A 21,937-nucleotide genomic window follows, 5' to 3' on the forward strand; every position below is an offset into this window, starting at 1 on the left:
AGAAAAATGAGTGTTCATTGGACAATGATGTAGCTTTCTTAATTAAGATTTTCATTACTGATACATACATTAAGTTCTGCAACTGCAAGAGCCAAAGCACTGTCATGTGCAGGTAGATGTCCCTGATTCCATCTTCAGGCAGGAAAGCTAAAACATATTAAATGTGCACCCAGCAAGTGTTGCGGGAGCCAGGAGAGCTCCAGAAATCTCTCTGTTGGAATGCAGAGAGACCCTATTAAAAGCAGGTTTGTAATGGATGTAATAGGTAAGAGAAAAGCTTATATCAACAGACTGTATACATGTATACATACTGTGTGCCTGTGTGTGTATGTACGGGAGTGCTTGAAGATGTGAAAAAGGACAGAAAAAGGTTAACTGTGGTAGACTTAAAAACAATCCCTACATGATTATATGAATAGCTCTTCAGAGAAACTTCAGTTCTTAACTTTACGAATGAATACTGTTGAGAAATGAAATAAATGATTGATTGGGATAGCTTTTGGAAAATTGTAGGGACTTCTGTACACAGCTGGCTAAGACTCTGCACCCTGGGCCAGTGTATTTTCCCTGGATTCTTAAGCAGGTTCATAAGTCAGTGTGGTCTGCCAAGAGATGTAATGTTCCCACAGAATAATCTGACTGTGGTATGGTGAAATCTCTCTTCTTAGATAACGTTACTTTTATAAAAAATAATTTTGCTAAGAGATGACAGCAAATGAAAACCCTACACAGCCCTTGAAATGCATGAATAGCTAATATCTGTGTTTTGATTCCATCTTAAAAAATGCCTAATTCATCTGAGGGTGGTTGCTGCAGTTAAGGTGCCTGTCTGACTTCTGTTTGAATCCCTTCCAGTCTCAAACTCTGTGCCTCTCTTGGAAGTTTATGCACATAGAACTCTCATCTTCTCTCTAAAGGACACCTCTGTCTCTAGATCATGGCTTGAGCAGAGATGAGTGCTGAGGATTTATTATAATTGTCAAAAATCACACATTCCTTCAAAATCCGTATGTTGAAATATAATTGTCAACACGGTATAAGAATTGGGCTTACGGGGTGATTGAAGCATGAGGGCAGAACTCCTATGAACTGGCACCATAACCAAAACAGTTCAAGAGAGTTGCCTTCTTCCTTTGGCCAGTCCACCTTCTGCTATGTGAGGACATACCAAGAGGTGCTGGCTTGGAAGTGGAGAGCATACCTCAGCAAATGTAACATCTGCTGGAAACTTATCTTGGACTTCCCAACCTCCATAACTGTAAAAAATAAATTTATGTGTATTCTTTCTTTTTTTAAATGTGTGTTATTTCTTATCCAGTTTCAGGCATTTGATTACAAGCAGCACAAATGGACTAGGGCACCAGACAGAAATGTCTGAAATTTAAATGTAACCCTTCGTTATTTTAAAAAATGTATTTATTTATTTGAAAGTCAGAGTTACAGAGAGAGAGAGAAGAAGAGGCAGAGAGAGAGAGAGAGAGACCTTCCATTAACTGGTTTGCTTCCCAGATGGTCACAACTGCCGAGGCTGGGCCAGGCGTAAGCCTGAAGCCAAGAGCTTCTTTTAGGTTTCCACAAGAGTGATAGGATCCCGATCATTCTGACTATCTTTCACTGCTTTCCCAGGCCATTAACAAAACAAACAAACAAACAAAAATACCTGAATTGGAAGCGGAACAGCCAGCACATTAAGAGGCACCCATCTGGATTGGCTGTTTGGCAGGCGGCAGCTTAATCCATCGTACTACAATGCCAGCCCCATGGCAATCTTATATTTTCCAAAGAGTAAGTCAAATCCAACATTAAAATGGCTCAAAAAGAATTGGTAGCAGTTCTTTGTCACTTGGGTAAAACTTCTAATTACTGATCACTAAGATTTCTCTTGGCTTCCTGAAAGAAGATTCATAAACCTGAAGTCATTTTTTGAATATCTACAGACTTTTTTTCTACTTGTATCAAAGATTTGGAATGGAATAGTGAAAATACAGCATACTGTGAAGTGGCTGGCCTCTTTACATATTCTAGGTGAGTAAGACTCATGATTGGTGGTAGTAGGATGCTGAGGAAATTGGTTCCTTATAAGCAGGATGGATAAATGGGATACCTATCAACTTATACTTCACATACACTGGGAAACTCAAACTGTTGATATTGTTCCTAATGTTTTCTGAAAAGTACTAAGTTACAAAACTGGCAGGCAAGTGCATGGGTGCCACTGATGAAGGACCAATATAGAGCTTACTCAAGTATAGTTATGATGGATCAAAAAAGAGCAAGAATCTCATGAAGTTTTTTTTTTTTTTATTGTGAAAATGTTCCATTCCTTCTCTTATTATGTTCTTGACAAACTTGTAAGGACCAGACTGAAGAACAGTATTAGAAGGTTTTAGTATATATTTCATTCACTTTCCATCATAAAACATGTGTTTCTCTTACCAAGAAAAAAATGCAGGATTCATTTTAAATTAGTGATAATAATTACTCTCTATGTGCCAAAAAGTCTAAAAATTTATAAGAAGAAACTAAACATAGAACTCATTTTAGCCTAGTGAAGAGTGAGAGTAAAGCTGGCTTGTTCCAAATAAATATTTGGACATGATTCTCTAGGATATTGGTAGGGTGCAAATGATTGATTTGTGGTCAATAACTCAACCAAGACTAGAAAGAAAGAAGAATAATAAAGTGACTATAGAAAGAGAGTATGTAGTAGACGATCCAGAAAAGAAGAAGTAGTGATTTTATTACTACAAGGACCTCTGTACAGGATTCCTCTGCAAGGGACTTAGTAGAATGAGTTTTTGAACAAATAGATTGCTTATGTGATATATATATAGCATATATGTATATTTGTATATGTATATATGCACATATATATCACATGTATTTCTATACATCTTTTATATTATCCTCCCACTTCAGAATTAATTAGGCAACCATGTTTAGGGAGGAGAAGGGTGAGAAAGAATGTGAGAAACGCTCATATTAGTAACTGTCGACATTAATCATTATTGTGTCCTCATCTGGCCTCTGAGGACAAGCTATGTTACAGAAGCAGATGTGTAACATGGCAGCAAGGAGGAAAGTGAGACATTCAGCACTCTGAGTCCAGGCTACAGTGAGCCAGCCTCCTGGTCTCTAACATTGTATCTGGCACTTCTGAAACAACTCACAGTCCCCTGCTAACACCTCCTGGGCATTTGATTACTAGGTAGAGAACAAGACATTTACTAGGCCTGGTTCCTACCACTTACTCATCTTTGCCCTAAAGGGATTTCTACAGAATCTTCAGAACAGCCACCTCCCTTCTGCTTCCTTGCTAAACATTCGTTAAGGATTTAGGACAGAAGTGTCTTTCAGGTACACATTTTCTAACATAGAGGAAGAAAGAATGCCCTGGTGCACATGACACCCATTGTCACAGCAAGGGAATGGCTTGTGAAGGTGGAATGTCTCAGTTCCCACTCAGAACAGCCTCAAAAAACTCCTGCCTTACTGAAAGACTCAGAGAACTTACGCTAAGAATTCAGATGTTTCCTTTCCCCAAACACAGAAAACATTAGGAAGAATATTAACAGTACAGTTGTACTGTGGAGCCTGGGGTGATGATGTCAGTGTAGCCTTTCTGCTTCTCTAGCGTTTTTCACTTCCCCTGAAGTTGCTAAAACATACTGCATTTCATCAAGGGTGTAGTAATACACATGGAGTCATGGAGGGAGGAGAGGTAGAGGACACTGATGACATGGCCTCTAGCACATATTTGGGAAAACATTCAGAAATTTCTATCTACCTCTGGTAGAAGCACAGTGTCCATCTTGTCCTGGAGACACAGACCAGGCAATGTTGCCAGTATGTCTACCTTCTGTCCCATTCTGCAGTCTGATAGCAGAATGTAACTCATCAGCTTTACATTCACATGGGTGATAATTCATCTTTAGTGCAGGGGGATGATAATATTGGAAAAAAAACCAACGTGTGTGTGTGTGTGTGTGTGTGTGTGTATAAATATAATCTGGAGAAGTACTAATGTTACACGGACCACTTAGAAACTGCTTAGGACCCCTTCTTGTACTGTTTCCCATCATGCTCTCCCAAAGGTGAATCTCACCATTCTAGCCTAAGAAGCAGAAGATGAGATGACATCAATGGATTTCAAGGGTACAGCCTTTGGCCTTTGTCGTAAAAACGGGATGATGACAGGGTCATCATTACAGTATAGTGGGTTAAGCTACTGCCTACAATACTGGCATCCCATTTGAGAACTGGTTCACATCCTGGCCGCTCCACTTTCAATCCAGCTCCCTGATAATGGTGTTGGAAAGCAGCGGAAGATGGCCTGGGAGTGCCCAGGCCTACTGAAGAAGTTTCTACCTTTCATCAGGTTTTGAGGCTATTTGGGGGTAAATCAGCAAACAGATAATCTCTCTTTGTCTTCGCATCTCTGTCAGTAACTCTGTTTCTCAAATAAATAAACAAAATACAAACAAAGGAGACGAAGCTGCTAAACACTTGCTAGACTGCTCGTTTGTCCTTTCTGAATCTTTACCTTGCTATTAACCTTTTAGAGTTGACTGAGATACATCACAAATATTTTTTCCTGGTTGAAAAAATTGTGTATACCACAGAAATTTTAATTTTCATGCAATCAAATTTAATTTCCTTTTCTTAAAGGATTTTCAGACCTTAGTCTTATGCCTAGAGAATGCATTCCGTACTTCCAATATAAAAATACTCATGTGCATGGCAAAAATTACATTTGACAAACAGAATTTACAAAAATGAAGAGAAACGAGTAGTCTCTCTGTTGGTGGAGTTATGGACTGATACAACTTCATTTGAAGACATTTACCAATATATACCTTTTACTGTGACAGTTCTACTACTCTAAATTTGACCTAAGAAAATAATAAAGGTGAGCACATTGTAAAAATGCATGCGCATGTATGTAAATATAGTTAGTGTAACACTGGTAACACTGGTTAGTAATAAAAAAAAAAAAACTAAAATACCCTGAATGTCTATCAAAAGTGATTGGGTCAATAAACAATCTATATACTACACTACAGCTTGGATTATGCAAAACAGATAACATAGATATGCATTTGTTAATATGGACAAATGACTATTATAATTTTAAATGAAAAGAGCAGATTAAAAAACAGCAGAGTTTTTCCTTTTGTTATGGAAGGAAAAAGATAAAGAAAATAAGGCAGACAAAGGTTTACATGGAAATACATTTTTCATGTGTTAGTAGTGGTCATCTCTTGATTGGGAATTTGAATGGAGTTTGCTTTGTTCTTTATACATATCATCATTATAACAAAATTGAAGAAAATCAAAAGTGTACCTCTTAGAATTTTAATTAGAAACCTTTCTTTAGGGGAAAAAAAACAGTTTTGGTAATCCTAGAACAACAACTTTAAGATTCCAGTATGATTTTTATAGTCTTCAGAAATTATTATCTCTCTTAATAGGTTGACATCATTGCCTGACCAATTTCTTGATGGATGACATCACTGTCTGCTTCAAGTTTCCTACAAGTTGACAACCTGAGGTGATACATCACAATTTTTACTTTAAAAGATTTAAAAATATAATTTTCCAAATACTTGAAAGAAATCTAAATATCTATATAGACTACAGGTTAGACTATATGTTAAACTCTGGGGATTTTACATAATGCGATATTAGACATTTTATAAAGAGTTTGTGATGATACTAGAAATTTTTATTCTAAAACACTGAGTTCAAAAAATAGGATGCAACCTTATAATGCTATGTATACAGAAATGTGCTGATAGGGATCTAAAACTTGCTAATAGCTGTTTCTGTGTAGTAGGATTAGGGATGTTTTCCCCTTACTCTATACTTTCCCAATATTTTACAATAAGTATGAATTATAGAATCATGAAAGAAGTAAATAGTAAAAAAAATGCAGCTGTTTTGCTCAACAGCTGCTAAATTTTACCCCAGATGTATGTGCAATTTATTTTTGAGTCAAATGGTCTTAATGGCATTTCCTACAGGGAATCCAGCAGATTGCCATGTGCTCAAATAGGGAAACTCCATCACTGCTGCCACCTCTTTCTAAGCCACCATTTCATGATGCTTACAATTAGTCTGATCAAAGGATTCCACTCCTCTCAGAAATTAGGAACATCTACCTTCTCTAGATCCTCTTCATGTCTTTTCTTACATTGTGTAATTAATCTCTAGCACTGTGGTGTATGTGTCATACTGGATGCTAGTTTTGGAGGTTGATGGGATAGGGGCTTGGTTATCCACTTCAAATGGGAGCTCCCTTGAATAACAGGGACTATCTGCTTCTTAGTCTTCCACAAGATAATCAGTTTCCTTGTACTTTTTTGTGTTTCATATCCTCCCTTTCTTTCCACTCTGCTCAGGCACATCTTACAATCCTTTCATTAATTTTGTGTCCAATTTATTCAAACCTCTACTTTCATCACATCTCATCACCACTTACTCTCACCAAGACCCTGAGAAGCCATCGTTGAGAAACCTCTTAACTTACTAGTACCAAATTTACACATGGGCTTACACCTGCTCTGTTACTGATTCTTGAGATGCAGCAGAAGATTTTCCCCTTTTCTATTGCTCAATTATATTCAAGATTCCATCTCTAACTTATTAGGAATCCTTTACTGACAAATATTCCATGTACTCTTCTCTACCCTGCACAACGAACAGTTCCTCTCTACTGCTCTTTTCATAAACAGAAAAACACCAATTTCCAGCCTTCTTTAGACTACTTTCTACATTAAAATATTACTGCAACTCATTTTGCTTTCCTTCATAGTAAAACTTCTAACAGCTGTCCGCACTCATTCTCTCCTCATTTCACTGCAAACAAGATACCGTTTCTACCATTTCAATGACTAGGCATTAGCTTAGATCAACAATAATCAGTCGTTAACTTATGCTTACCATTGCCGCTGAAACTCCGATTTTCCCCACTACCATTTAGTTGCTTCTTCTGAGGGCATTTAGCAGTTGTAGAAGCTGAGTAAATATAAAGAGTCCCTCAGTTCCCAGTGTGTGCCTCCTTCTCAATTTAACCCTATCCATTGGCAATGTCAATAGTTTCATTGCCACTATATGTTGGTTGCCCCGAGTTGGTATCTTCAGCTTCTGTTTTATGTTTGAAGCCCAGCTGCATATATTCCCATGTCTATTCAATATACTCACATCTGTAAATCAAAACACCTTCAATATCTCAAAAACAGAGCATAAAATGTATCTTCCACCTCAGCGTCCTTGTGATTTAACTTTGAATGGCAATGTCCATCATCCTGTTTTACATGCCAAAACCTAGGAGTCACAGTCACCACTTCTCTCATCTTCCACCACCAATCCATACAGACTTCTTGTGTATATTTTAACTCTGAAATTTCTCTCAGTTTTTGTTTACTTTTCTTTGTACTTACTGTTACTATCCTAGTATATCTCTTTCATGGTGTACATTGATAGTTTTCCTACTCATCTTTCCAGAGCCATTTTTGTGCCTTCCTTATCACTCACCACCATAAAATTTCATGATATCTTGCTTTCTTTTTAAAAATTCTTAATCTCAAAATAATCGTAGATTAACATAAATGATAAGAGGTAATATGGCTATATCTGTTATTTCCTTCACTCAGTTTCTCCCAGTGATAATTTTACATAACTCTATTAGAACATTATAAAAAGAAACTGACATTGGTACAATCTATCTACTTTATTCAGGTTTCGTCAGTTTTATCTGCACCTGTATATACTGATTTGTGCGGGTACAAATTTAGTCAAGCTATAGAACGGTTTCTTTAAAAGTATCCTTTCAGAGCCAATATTGTGGCATGGTGGGCATTCCATATGAACACTTTTTTGTATCCCTGCTCCACTTTTGATCCTTCTTCCTACTAATGCTCCTGGAGAAGGCAGTGGAAAATGATCCAAGCACTTGGGACCTCTGCCATATGGTGACTGAGTGGAGCTTCTGGCTCCTGGCTTTGACCTAGCCCAGCCCCAGCCATTGCAACTATTATGGAGTGAATCAGTAGATGGAAGATCTCTCTCTTTTTCTCAAACTCTTTCAAATAATAAGCAAATACTAATGAAAGAAAGGATCCCTTCACAGTCACTTCCATTTCCACCCTAATTGCCTAACTCTGTTGACTAAAATCTGTTCCCAAGTTTTTCCATAATTCCCATGCTTTAAATAAACTTTTTATTTATTTTCATTTTATTAAAAAGGCACAGAGATAGAGAGAGGGAGGGGGGTTGGTGGGAGGGCAGAAAAGAGAGATGGGGAGACAGACACAGATTTGACTACTGGTTCAATCTTCATATGCCAGAAATAACCAAGCTATGCCGAACTAAAACCAGAAGCTAGGAACCCAATTTGAGTCTCCAAAATAGGTGACAGTGACGCTAGGACTTGAGCCATCATTTGCTGCCTCTAAAGATGTGCATTAGTGGTCTGCCTCTCTTGGTTCCAAGACTATGGCTTTTAGTTTTGGTAAGAATGTTCCTTTCCCAGGCCGCTGCTCCTGCTGGGGCAAGAGACGAAATGAGCAGTGCTGGCCCATGGACCTGCTGGTATGCGCAAAACCTGACACCAGGAGGGGGTCTGATGGAGGAACCTGAACAGTTCCTCTGACAGGACACTGACCCTACAAATCAGCGCAGGAAGCATGGAGGTAAACAACCCAGAAGAGGCTATGGAAAGTGTCCCACTGGCATACATTTGGCTCGGGTTGGAGGCGGACCAGGCTGAGTCAGCTCGCGTCATCCACTGGCAAGTCTGAGCGCTGGAGCTAGGTGGGGATCGGGCCAGGTTTGGTTGTGATAAAAACAATACACAACACAAAATGCCAAGGCGACGGTGCCTGTGCCGGTTAGGAACGCAGCACCCAACCAGCATACCTCTCACTGGTTTAGGTGAGGGCCGAGTGTGTGATGGGCAGAGCCAGGATAGACTGCAATACTCATTGGCTCCGGTGGAGGTCGGGGCTGAGAATAGAACCAATCCAGCAGTTGCAACCACCAGCTGATCGGGGTGATGGACTGTGGCGGGCACTGTGCTTGCTAGCACATGTAGGAACCTGGTCTGGGAGCACCTCAAAGTTTTTTTGGGGATCCCCTCAATCAAAATGGAGGAATCAGAACATTAACCAAGAAAAGATGGAAGATGGAGTAGATCAATCAACCACCTCAGCTATATGTTGGCAGTGAAATACTGGACAAGGGGAGACTCTATGATGGACTATGTCAATCAGTGGACTCTGCACCAGCCTCATCATACCTGGATTGTTGCTGATGGTATGTTGGAGCTTTTAATTGACTGGGATGATACTCTGCTGGCTCTGCCTTCAGACCAGAGAGCGCCTCCCTAAGAAGCTGTTGAACTTGACTGGACAATAGGATGCTGGACTCTATGTATGGTATATGCTTGCAATGGGGGAATCCCAACTGAACTTGAGCTGTGGTTATGGCAACAAGGTGGAGGAATCCACCATGGGGGAAGGGTTTGGGGAGCGGTGGGGAGAATCCTAGTACCTATGAAACTGTGTCACGTAATACAATGTAATTAATGAATAAATTTCAAAAAAAAAAAAAAAAAAAGAATGTTCCTTTCTCACTCCTAGCATCCAGACTGAAGAGTCCAAGTTTTCACTTCTATCTCTTGTCTCATTTGGTATATTTGTACTTCCCTAGGGGAGACAGATATTGGCCCACAATTTTTCAATGAGGCAGAACAAATTATCCACATTTTAAGTACAGAAACTTAGCCTCTTTTTCTTTCCTTTTCCTACTTATAATAGTTGGAGCTGATGACCTGTGTAAGTATTGCTCTTATAAAAGAAGCAAACTAGTTGCCCTTATGCAGGCTCTTCCAAAATTTAGAGTGCAGAAAAGGGACTTGGGACAGCTGTTTTGCTTCTCACAAAAGGTATATCCTTCAGAAAACGTTTACCAAAAAATGTTGGTTCTCCGGCTATCAGTACTTTTGTGTAATTTTCACCAGGTTTTGTTTTGGGGTCGGGGAGAATGGTAGTGTTTATGGACTGCCTCAAATATCCCAATGTTTTGGTGTGTATTTTTCTTAGAATATCATTATCTTATTTTTCATTCTTTTTATATTCTAGCAACTTCTCAAGACACAGCTGAATCATATTTTATATGAAACTTTCCAGCCTTCAAGGTTTATGGATGAAATCCTGCAGTACTTCCTGGATTGTATCATACCTTTTGTAACTTATTCATTTATTGTACTATTAGGTCCCTGAAAAGCACTCAAAGGCTATGTTCTAGATTTTTTGTTTTTTAAAACTTTTAGAGCCCAGGGCAATATCTCGAGGGCTAAATCCTTGTATTGCACACTGAGATCCCATATGGGTGCCAGTACATGTCCCAGTTGCTCCACTTCCCATCCAGCTCCATGCCTGTGGCCTGTGAAGGCAGTAGAGGATGGCCCAAAGCCTTGGGACTCTGCACCCATGTTGGAGACCTGAAAGTAGCTCCTGGCTCCTGACTTCAGATTGGCTCAGCTCCGGCTGTGCTGCCACTTGGGGAGTGAATCAATAGACAGAAGATCTTTCTCTCCGTCTCTCTATAACTCTGCTTTCCAAATAAAAACTCATTAATCTTAAAAAGAAAAAATTAAGTTTACTTGGGAAGAAGACATACATATACACATGGAACTCAGTCCAGGTTTCCCACATGGGTGGCAGGAACCCAAATATTACATCTGTCACTATTACCCCTTGGGGTATGCATACCAGGAAAGTGGAGGCAAAACTTAAAGTTAGGATTTTAACACAGGCAATCCAATTTGATATACAAATGTCTAAACCACTACGTTAAATATTGCCCCAACATGCATGTTTTAATTATCCTTATACATAGTAAATACTTAATTATAACTTACTGGATGACTGTGTGTGAAGCTGTCCTACTAACCAGGTTTAGACTGGAAGGCTCAATTTGCAATTGATATGGGGTAATAGCTAGATGGTTCCTGAAGGGGTTGTGGCAGTTGCCAAAGAAAAGAAAGGTTACTGTGAGAGTTTCCTGAGGCGTGCATCCATGCAGAGCAGGGCTTATGTATAGGTAGAAGAGCTTAATCTTATTGTGTTCTATGTTTACATTTACTTTCCAACTTTCCCTTATGAAAAATACATGGAACACATGGCCTGATAGGTAGAAAGGCTAAGAGAAATGCCACCTGAGGGAGATAATGTTTCTGATTATGGTATATTGGCCTGCAGAGTGTTTTTATTCTCTGAATTAGTCTAAAGACCAGAAACACACACACACACACACACACACACACACACACTACAGTACTACCACAGGAAAACAATGAGAAGCACAAGTCCTGAAACTGGTATCTGAGCAATGAAAGACAGTGAATATTTTAAAGATCACTGAATTTAATTTATTCAACCTAAATACATAAAAGTACAGGTGGGGACATTATTTATGCAGGTATATGCAAATCACTTTATAAAATAGGCAAAGCCCTTCTGCTTTTTATAAGTTGCCAAGGTGGTTCCTGATATTTTAAAAAGCTCTGCACCTTTAATGTAATTTCGCCAGAGTTGGAATCCCTCTCAGAATCACGGTCATTGTCAGAGCACGTTTATTTATTTATTTTTTCCTCCTCTCTGGGACATTCACAAGGCTTTCACAACCTCACCAAAAGAGTGGTTTCCACAGAAATGTGCCTGGAAAAATCTTTTGGAAATTGCTGTGGAGCAAGTCACAGTGTTCAAAGCAGAGAACACAGGCTTTGAAAACATGAACCCATCTGACCTCTTGAATTTAGCACAGTGAATTCCTGAGCTCTGAAACATGGGGCCCGGCTGTGCATGCCATATTGGTGCTATAAGACTGGCAGTAGGTTGGCTGTGGCATGGTCTATTTCAAACTCCTTCACAGTGCCCAGTGTTGCATGTTCCCAGATGACATTTGGTTGGCAGAAGCTGGGCCTCCAAAGCTGGCAGTCTGGAATGCAGCCCACTGTGTTTTGACAAACACATAATTGACCATCTGATCACCAGCCTACGTTCTACACTCAGGTCACTGGGGGACCTAGACTTTCAGTAGGTCCCTATTCCTTGTCTTGTTCATCTTCTCAAGCCTTTCTCCAGAAAGCAGTATAGAGAAGACTTAAACAGACCCACGCACATCCTTTCATTTACAAAAGAGAACAGGGTACATGAGACAGAAGCTGCGAAAATTTTCCTTTAAACTGTCCTGGCAGCCCAAAGTGAACAAGAGAAAAGCACACTTATGGTGAACTCTAATTCAGAGAGAAGGAATGAATATACTGAATTGTTTCAACACCCGGCTGTGCATAAGTTGCAATTCAGTTCAATGGCTTGGAAATTCTGCTTAGAAAAAGGCAGCAATGGGAAAATGATAGGAAATTGGAGCATTGATTGACTTTGGGGGTGTTATTAAGAAACAGTTTCTTTCCAGGTGATAGAGGAGAAAAGCAGAACAGCAAATGTCTCCTCCTTATCTGCCTTGCTCCCATGCCAAACCCACCAAGGACAGAGATAACACCCCCTGTCAGCTGCCCACAGACCAGGGAATAATGACTCAGAATGAGGTTAGATTCAAATCGACATCTCCAGTGAAGTTACCATAAGAAAGCATTTGGGTCTGAAATTAGGCCACTCAAAGTATCAGCCTTTCTCCTAGATGGCAAAGATTATGCAGCTGACCAAGATATGTTAGAATCATGCAAATGTTCAAGCCTATGATAGCACCACCAAATGGCTTCTCCTCTCCATTCCACCCCTATTGCACAGTTCAGGTCCTTGGTTTTCACCTTTTACCTGGTCTTTCTATTCTGCGCCAGTCAATGCTTCTGTCACCAGAGTACTCTTTTTGCATCATAAATCTGCTTAAATTCTTCAAAGCCTCCTTGAATCTGCTGCAGCAGGTCTATCTCTTTTGCATGGCATAGATGGTTCTCTGTGGTCTGCTCCAACCCCAGCTCTCATGTTCTTTCAACAACCATGCTTCAGCCACCAAACTACTCAGCCCCTCAATAGGGTTGACACTTGGCATTTCTTATTTTTTTTTAATTTGAGAGGTAGGGTGATTAAGAGAGAGTTCTTAAATGCTGGTTCACATCCCAATGCCTCCAGCAGCTGGGGCTGGGCCAAATTGAAGCCAGGAGCTGGAAACATATGAGTGACAAGGACCCAAGTACTTCAATCATCATCACTTTCCCCAGGGTGCATATCTGCAGTAAGCAGAAAGTGGAAATTGAATCCAATGAGACCTGGGAATCTTAGGAATTGAACCCAGTATGAGACATGGGCATCCTAGCCAGCATCTGAACTACTAAATCAAATGCTAGTCTGCTGTCTCCTGACTTTTTAAATACTTTTTTTTCCCCTGATTATGATCCCCTTTCTCTTTCCCTTACTCCACATCAACATGGTAAACTAAAGTCTATCCTTTCAACTCTAAAATATTATATGGAATCTTTCCATGTCTAAGCAGGTACTGCTTTCTCATTCTCAATATGTTTTCATGCACTTGCATTTCAGTGCTTATCACATGGTACAGTCTTTTTGCTTTATTTATCTCACATATTATAGTGTGAAATTCTTTGTAACAGGAAGCATTTCTTACTTATATTGCAGTTATCAGAACCAAGCATGACAACTAACATTTTATAATTGTTAATTAAAATTTATATAAAGATCTATGCCTGATAATAGAAACTAAGTCAAGTAAGAGTACTAGCTATTATAAGCATGATAGGAAAGTATTAGTAATCTAATGGAGGCTGATGATTCCAGCAGTAAGATGCTTAGTGATGGTTATCACAGAGGGCGGCTAGAGTGAGGGGTGGGTGCTTTGATGGAGGAACTTCATTTTTACTGAGAATGTCATCAGGAAGAAAACTGTCACCCTGAAAACACTTCAGTTCTCAACGCTGAAAGATTTCTATGCTGGTGATGGATCAGAGTCTATAGTACAGACAGACCAACTGGATTTCCCAAATGGGGCAAGTCTGTGCCTCCTGCTTCAAGACAGGGTGGCAGGTGATAGAGGGTTCCTCTTTGTTCCTGTTCAAAAGGAATGGAACAGAAAAATCTTGGGGGAGTGCCTGGAAACTGTTCAGTTCCCACTGAAATCCGGATTGGGACACTGGACTAAAGGGAGTGCCAAAGAGGGGAGGTCGGATGGGTTGTATTTTGCACCTGTCTAGAGACCATTAAAACGCTACTTGGAGCTAGAAGCACTGGGGAGATAATGTTCTGATTTGTTCCCAAGGAAATTTTCTTTTCCTTTTCATGGGCTTCTGGGACACCACCCTGGAGCCATCAGCTGTGCCCATGGGGCAACTGAGGACAGGAGAACTATCACAGGCCCTGTCAGCCTGTTGACATATGGGCAGCCTTGGGATTTGGAACAATCTAAGCAAGCATGAAGTTTGGCCCAAGGGAAGGAAGAGGTCATGAGGACATGAATGGATTATCAGCTTACTACAGGACTTTGTGAGTCCTGGGTGAAACACCTGATTTTCCTAGAAGCTGCTTGACTGGTGGTTGGTATAGAATAGAATGAGTGTCACACTCTGTTTTGAGCCAAGGGTAACCATTCGAATTATGGTTTTTATCTCAAAGGCCTCCCCCTCAATTTATAATCATGGACACAGTCCCTAGTACTGCTTGTGCCTAAAGCTTGCCATATACAGCTAATGTCATAATAGCTGAGCCAGGCGGGCAGAAGTGCACAGTGCTGACTCATCCCGGTGATGTGAGGATTAATGTCTTGTCTAACACAGAGCTATTATGTGAACTGTTTTTATACAAAAGGATTGTAACAGAAATGATTTGCCAGCCAGAGGACTAGCAATATGCAGTGTTGGGTGACTGAGTGAGTATAAAGTGGTAGCCATAAGCACACACATTAACATCCTCCAAAGCACTTGTAGATCCGCTATATCTGCACAGAGAATATGGAATCAAGAGACTTGTCAAGAGCAGGCAGGACCTACCCCTGTTGTATAAAAGCATTACACACAGCAGCATTCTTTGGGGGAGATTAATCAATCCCCCTCCTCTGTCAAATACATTGTTATGTCAGACTTGAGTTTTAGCATCCTGGGAAATTCTGCTCCCCAAAATCTATTTGCCACTGGCTTCTGGGAAATATTCCCGGAAGCCACACAGAGTGAGACAGCCATGTGAACCTCCTTTCTGTGCAAACGATGACAGTAAAAGAAATATCTTAGAGTGAGAAAGCAGTGTAGAAAGATACTGTTGTAAAAAAGGGACAGCACTCACCACTGTGACATGTGGCCACAAGAACGCTGAGCATTACTGACCACATTAGGTGACACTTACTACTTATAGACCCTCTCAGGTGGTGTCGCTTTTGATGACTGATTGCTTGGGTTCTTGACCCAGACCCTCATTCAAATAGCTTAATGTAAAATCTACCCAAACCCACTTGGTGTGGCCTAGTTTGGGCTTTACATAACAATTTTTTTATATGAACCTGAAAGCAAGTTTATTACTTTTTTCCTAAATGTCTCTCCATATTTTCTCAAAAAAAAAAAGAAAGAAAAAAGAAAAGGAAGGAAGAAAGAAAGAACCTCCCCCCCAAGCACCTCTTGGTACACATGAATCCTGAATTCATTTTTCTGCTATATTATTTATAATCTATTTATAATCTTTAAACAAATTCTAACTTATTTTCTTTTCAGTCTTGTACTTTTGGTGAAAGGATGGTAGAAATTCCATTAATAAATAACAGAAAGCTCTGATCTAACAGCTAGAAACTATTAGCCCTAAAGATACATGCATAACTGAAGAAAAAAGAATTGCTCATTGATGGTCAGTGTAGCAAAAGCCCAACTGTTGCTGCTGTCCTAACTGAAGAATGTAAGCTGTAGTTTCCAAGAGCAGTGACTTCTGCAAACAGCAGCTGCAGCCAAGTGAAGGGCTGTCTTTATAAAAGTACAGTGTTGGTCCCTCGGGTCTTTCCAGCCTCGCCCTGGAAGGCAACTCACTGCTACCACCAACGCCATCAATGCTAAACACAAAAGAAACTAATGCACACTATAACAGCAACAGAAACCACACAAAATTCACTAAAAATGCCAACAAACACCAACATTTTCCAAATCTGACACCTTTTGAAAATGTAAGGAAACCACTTTTACTTACACACAGAGAAGGGACAGGTCACAGACTGCTTGTCAAGGAACTGTAAATCAAAGAAAAAATAAGGAATTAGAAATAAGCCCAATGATACGGTGATGAAAAGAAAAGTAAATCTAAGCATCAAAGATGGGACTGGTTCTCGTCACACTGAGCCCACTTTTTCATTTGTGACCCCAAAATAAAGGAGATCCGGACTCCAAATTTCCCTAAGGCATCATCCCCTGCTCCAGTGACCAGCACGTTTCCCAGCACAAGCATTGCGAAGATTTTCCTCTGCTGATTTCATTCTGCTCTATAACATACAGAATTTTGTAGAGCCGTTCTACAATGCAATAGTATCCATGTTTGTCTGTTGGAATCTAAACGCTGAAACACTTCATTACATGCTGCACGTTTCGTGACTCAGTCACACTAACCATACTTCAAGTGTTCTGTAGCCACATTTAGCTAATGGTTACCTTACTGGACTGCACAAACGCAGGATATGTACTAAGCATTGCTGAGCGAGCTCAGTTAGACAGTCCTGGTTAGGGTAGATGTTGCCTCAAAGTACATCATTGACTTTGAGTTTCCGAAAGTAAACTTGCTTTTCTGTGTTGAAGACCAAACCCCTTTCCAATGATAAACAAATTCAATACATGTGGCTGTATTTTGCTGTTGAGTGTGACTTGGCCATGCCAACCTCAGTGCCTTGGCTTCCATTTCTGACATGGCCTCCTCTACCCCTTCTCGCGAGACTAGGAACATACCCGCTAAAGGAGGAAATAAATTCATCCAGTGACTTTAATCCAATGCATCTCTTTCCTCCTACATTTCTAAGGATAAAAATTTAGATAAAAATGAACTGTTTTGCATCCTATGTTTAAAACCTACTTTGCTTACAATTTTCAAAGCACAAGGCAAACAACCTGTGATGGGACTGGCCTGCCCACCTTATTTCTATTGATTCTCTTATATAAAAGGATAAAAATGGAAGCAACAGAAGATGCAAGAGAAATTAATAAACCAAACAAGGATGCTGAGAAAACAAAGCAGCACCCCTTCCTTGGCTCCATAAAATACACCAAGGACTTTATACTGATTAAATGCTTATCTCTCTGACATCATGATTTTTAACCAATTCACAGAAGGTCTCCCAAAAAATGCAAAATAAATTTTATTACAGGAGATCAAGCAGAAGAACCTGATCCAATAACTGCACTGAAAAAGGCTAATGCAGAAAAATAGCAATTATAGAAATTTAAATGCCAAAAAGTTCTGTAGACAAATGCACCTTGGTAATGACTTCTCCAAGGAAATGGTTTCCTTTATGGGGTCAGTGCGAAGCTGTTCATGTCTGTGGGTGTCCAATGTGACACCCTGCTTAGAAAGCAGAGGGAAGATGAGAATCTACAGCCTAGATCATAGTGCATGAGAACAAGGGAAAGGCTGGACATCTCCAGCACTTTCAACTGTTCACAAAATGGATGGATTCAATAAGATTTTAAAACATAATAATTATATTATGTCTGATTTACTGAAAGTGCCTACAAACCTGAAATATTAAGACTATAAGACAAGATTGGGTAACAGTTGGTCTATAAAGCTCTAAGTTTGCTACATTCTAGACTTCCCCCTCATGCCAGGATGCTATATTGCTATATCTTTTCTTACTTTTTCTTCCCTCCTTTTTTCCTTTCTGTACCCTCCCACTCTCACTTTGAGCTTTTTTTTTTAATTAAAACTTTGGGGAAAAGGAGAAAGGATAGTTGTCAACTTTTAATTAAATATTTTCAATGGTCATTTTGATGGTGCATGTCATAAATCTAAATAGCTTTCTAGTTTACTTTTTCTAAACCACTCTTTGTGTTAATGTTCTTACATCCAGCATACAAAGTTCTCTTCTACTTGTCAAGGAGAAATGACCATAAATTAGCTAAAGTTAAATTTTCATGTGATCAAAAGAGATCAACGTAAATTGTACCCAGACTGACTAATATAACCCAAGGTCTGGAATGAAAAACTATATTTCCTAGATATTAAGTGACACACAGGCTGTCAGTAAGAGGAATCCAAGATGGAGAGAAAAATCATAGCATATGTCACGGCCTAAGAAAAACTAAAGCCAAGTTAAATTAGAGATTATATTGGTTTAATTGAATTGCAGTCCTTATACATAAACAACAACAACTACCATGCTGATTCCAAATTTATTAGCAGAGCTAAAAATTTAATTTCAAAGTTTTCATATACTTCATAATGTTCATAAACATAAAAAACCCTACTTCTTGATTGAATTACAATCTGCTATGCGATTTTGAGGCCATGTATTAATCTACATAGATTTATTTTTTTCAATTCAAATAGTTATTTTATCGATATGTGCCCTTTCCACTTAAGTGATTTTCACTTTATATCTCTACAAGTTGCATTATGTGAAATGCAAAGAATTATCTATAATAGCTTCATATGAGAATAAAAATATTTGCATCAAGCATGCTGGGTTCAAAGCAAAAGAATTTAAAATGGTAAAGACTAAGCAATTCAAGAGATCAAAACCTGGTGGTCAGGAAAGAAGGGAGGAGGTGGTGACTGGGAGTGAAGTCTAATCTTAATTTTGAGATTTCTGAGTAGAAATTATTATAATGCAGCAATCTCCAAGGAACTGGAAGTATTATTAATTGTAACTGTAAAGATTAATCAGTTTTAATTTCAATTTACCTAATGTTCTAGGGCAGTGGATCTGAATGTGTTCAGGTGTACAGATCCTTAGGAGAATCCCTTTCTCCTGAAAGCTCATTCAAACACCAAGTTCCAAGGAGCGTTCAGATATCATGCCCCTCACTGCATGATATATGCAGAAACTGCAGGTGAGTCATCCTCGGCCTCGGCAAAACACAGGTGAAAATCCTCTTCCAATCCCATTGGTCACTGCCTCTAAGAAGCTCTTGCAAAATCTTGCACACTAAAGCCAGGAGCCAAGATAAGCAGGGAATCAAGTGGTTGAGGTACCGTGCTGGAGGGGCTCCTTTAAAGTCTCTCCACATGCCCACTTCCCAAGGCTTCTACAAAAATCCCTTAAAGCCTTAGTCAGAACAGGCAGCAGGAGTGTGGAGCAGAGAAATGATACAGAAGTCAGTTATCTGTGTTGAGTCCTTTCTGTGGTCTCACGCATCCTGCTCAATGAACTCTGGGATATGGGTATACTCAGGGATGTGGAGCCTTGTAATGGGGAATATACAAAGCCAAACAAAATACATAATAAAGCCATGGCTGTCTTTCTGAGGGGGCTGGTTTCTTTTGAGTAATTTAAACTCTTTTGTGTATAGTATCAGTGTCTGCTTCTTGGGATGCCACAAAAAAAACAAAACAGATCCTGTTCTTGGCCTCAGAGAGCTTCCAGTTTAGCAGAAACAGATTAAGAATGAAGGGAGGTGAGGAAGCAAAACATGTAAGTATTTTTAGGGTGAAATCTAAGCCCTCACTGGAAGGTGTTGTGTGCAGTCAACTGCTTCAGTCCGGGTCTGGGCAGGTACCCTCAGGGCTGGAGCACCAGCTCAAGGTCACACAAGTGGGAGAGCTAGAGAATCAGTGTTAACAGTGTGTCATTTAATCCTCACAAGAGAAAACACTGTTGCTTCCAATTGAATAGAGAAAAAAGGGAGATTTGAGAAATTAGGAGACTTACCCGAAATCACACAGCTGCTGGCATCTGACTGAGTCAGAACCATGCCAAAATCTACACATTTTAACCACTAAATTACACTACCTCTAGGTGTTTCCCACTTGATGTTTCCCCTTGAAATCTGGGCTCATTCAGGATTATGCAGCCAAGTTTAAGCCTCTCTTTGGAAGAGACAAGTTTGGCTTGATTTGCATTCTAAATATTTCACAGTGGTAAGGAAAGCTATTATTATACCCATTTTATGGTGAGGAAGCTGAGCCACTTGCCAGCTGAGGTATCTGGCTGGGTTAAATACAGAATCCACATTGTCAGTGTCTCATTCCTCTTGACTAACTGAGCCTAAGCAACATTGTCCAAGGGCTTTTCTGTATATGGAATTCACAGCAGGTGACAAAGACAGCAAAAACAGTGAAATAAAAAATAATAAGCCTCTTACAGAACCTGGTTACTCAGAGTTTATTGAGTAGAAAAGGGAGAATCTATTCATCATAAATGAATCAGAAATTTAGAATGTGTCATAGCAATGATGACGGAACTGAGGGATTCAGACAAAGCAAAGTTCAGCACTTATCCTTCAGCTGAAGAGTGTGCACGGCGTGACAACAGGACAGAAATGACTTCCTTGACTTCCCTTTAATCCTTCCAGATTTTTTTTTCCTTCAGCTACTGTCTCTACAAATTAAATGAGTTTACATCTTTGTTTTCTATGCATAAGAAGCAGCATTTCAGCATCCTTTGACATTCTAGAAGTATTGTGTTGATTAGTTCTTATGTAGGAGTCATTTCAAACAGTGAAATAAAAGATTTCTACTTTAATGATTTTCCTAAAACTTTTCTCTCCCAGTATTTTCTAAGAATTAGACACTAGAGGATTTTTGAGATTTGTATGTCTCTCAGAGTAAGTGCCAACTTCACAGATCTCTGTCAATTGATATTCCAATTTCACTAAGGATACAAGATTTCCTTCATCTGACAGATTCAAGAAATTTTATGCCAGATTTAGTGACATTTCATGCACCTTGAATTTAGATTTTAATCTTGATTTTCTAACTGGCAAAAGGTTCACAAGTTAAACTCAGGTGGAATGGTTATTCATCTCTCCTAACAGATCTCATACACCTCATACTAGGGGCTTCAGGTCTCCCACAGACCTGTTTCTTGAAGTCTTTTCATTCTTTTCTATCAATCACAAGAAGAGCATCAATGCCACACATGGCCATTTACATCCATGGGTCCACTTTTCAAGAATGTATTATTGTGAATCCCCCTTGAGAACAATGATAAGGAAGTCTTAATGATGCATGATTGTTCCTTAAGATGCCACGATAGCAATTCTGAAGGATGTCTCCCTTCAAAAATGTCTATCATGAAATACAGTAATCATCAGTAAAGAGCAAGGACTTAAAAACCAAAGTTCAGCAGTGAGGCCTGGAACTGATTCTCAGTCTCACACAGAGCCAAAATGCTACTTAACACTTTTCCCCACCCCACATAAATTTTCCTAATGACCCCAAATTGTTGCTGATAAAAGGCCTGAAAGACTAGAAGGAAGTGAGAGTAGTAAAGGGGTGGCAGGTGTTGAATTTGTTTGAAACATTTAGGGTGAATTCTTGCAACTTCTATAGTAGACCTAGCTCTTGCCGTGCTAATATTCATGGACCATTTACTATCTTGTTATAAACAATGTATACCTCCACATCTCAAACTTCTAAAGTTATAGCTTTGTAGATTCCAAGGGCATTCTGTACCATGCATGACCTTTTGTTTATATAACCTGATATTCTTCAGGGGCTGCTGAAAAGGTTTGGTGCAATTACCATGTGGTCCAATTGATTAGAGGCACTTGGTGATAATGCTGGTCACAGCCTACCCTTATTGCCATTTGGCAGAAAAAGATTGTGCTTCTTATATGCAAACTCATTCCAAGACTCCTGAGAGTATTAAACACAGAATGTAACATGCTAGTGGTACAGGGGGTTTTGGAATAAATATGGGCACATCAGGAGGGAGAAGAAACATCCAGTTCAGTGTAAACAGAAGGCTGTCTTTTCGCAAATGCTTCCCTTAAATGGTTAAC

General features: G+C 39.5%; 1 protein-coding gene across 9 annotated transcripts in view; it reads right to left on the reverse strand.

Moving 5' to 3' along the window:
- ZBTB20 (zinc finger and BTB domain containing 20) overlaps window positions 1–21,937 on the reverse strand; it is a 770,381-nt gene that overhangs the window by 151,290 nt on the left and 597,154 nt on the right. For 8 of the 9 annotated variants that reach the window (XM_058661912.1, XM_058661911.1, XM_058661910.1 and 5 more), the window contains one exon: window positions 16,200–16,239. The gene's annotated coding sequence lies outside the window, so the exon portion shown is untranslated. Of the gene's footprint in view, window positions 1–7,203; window positions 7,308–10,924; window positions 11,015–16,199; window positions 16,240–21,937 lie in introns of all 9 variants that reach the window. The other variant, XM_058661914.1, reaches the window with a different exon arrangement.

This window comes from Ochotona princeps, chromosome 3 (genome assembly GCF_030435755.1).
Source record: "Ochotona princeps isolate mOchPri1 chromosome 3, mOchPri1.hap1, whole genome shotgun sequence".
NCBI classification, from domain to species: Eukaryota; Metazoa; Chordata; class Mammalia; order Lagomorpha; family Ochotonidae; genus Ochotona; species Ochotona princeps.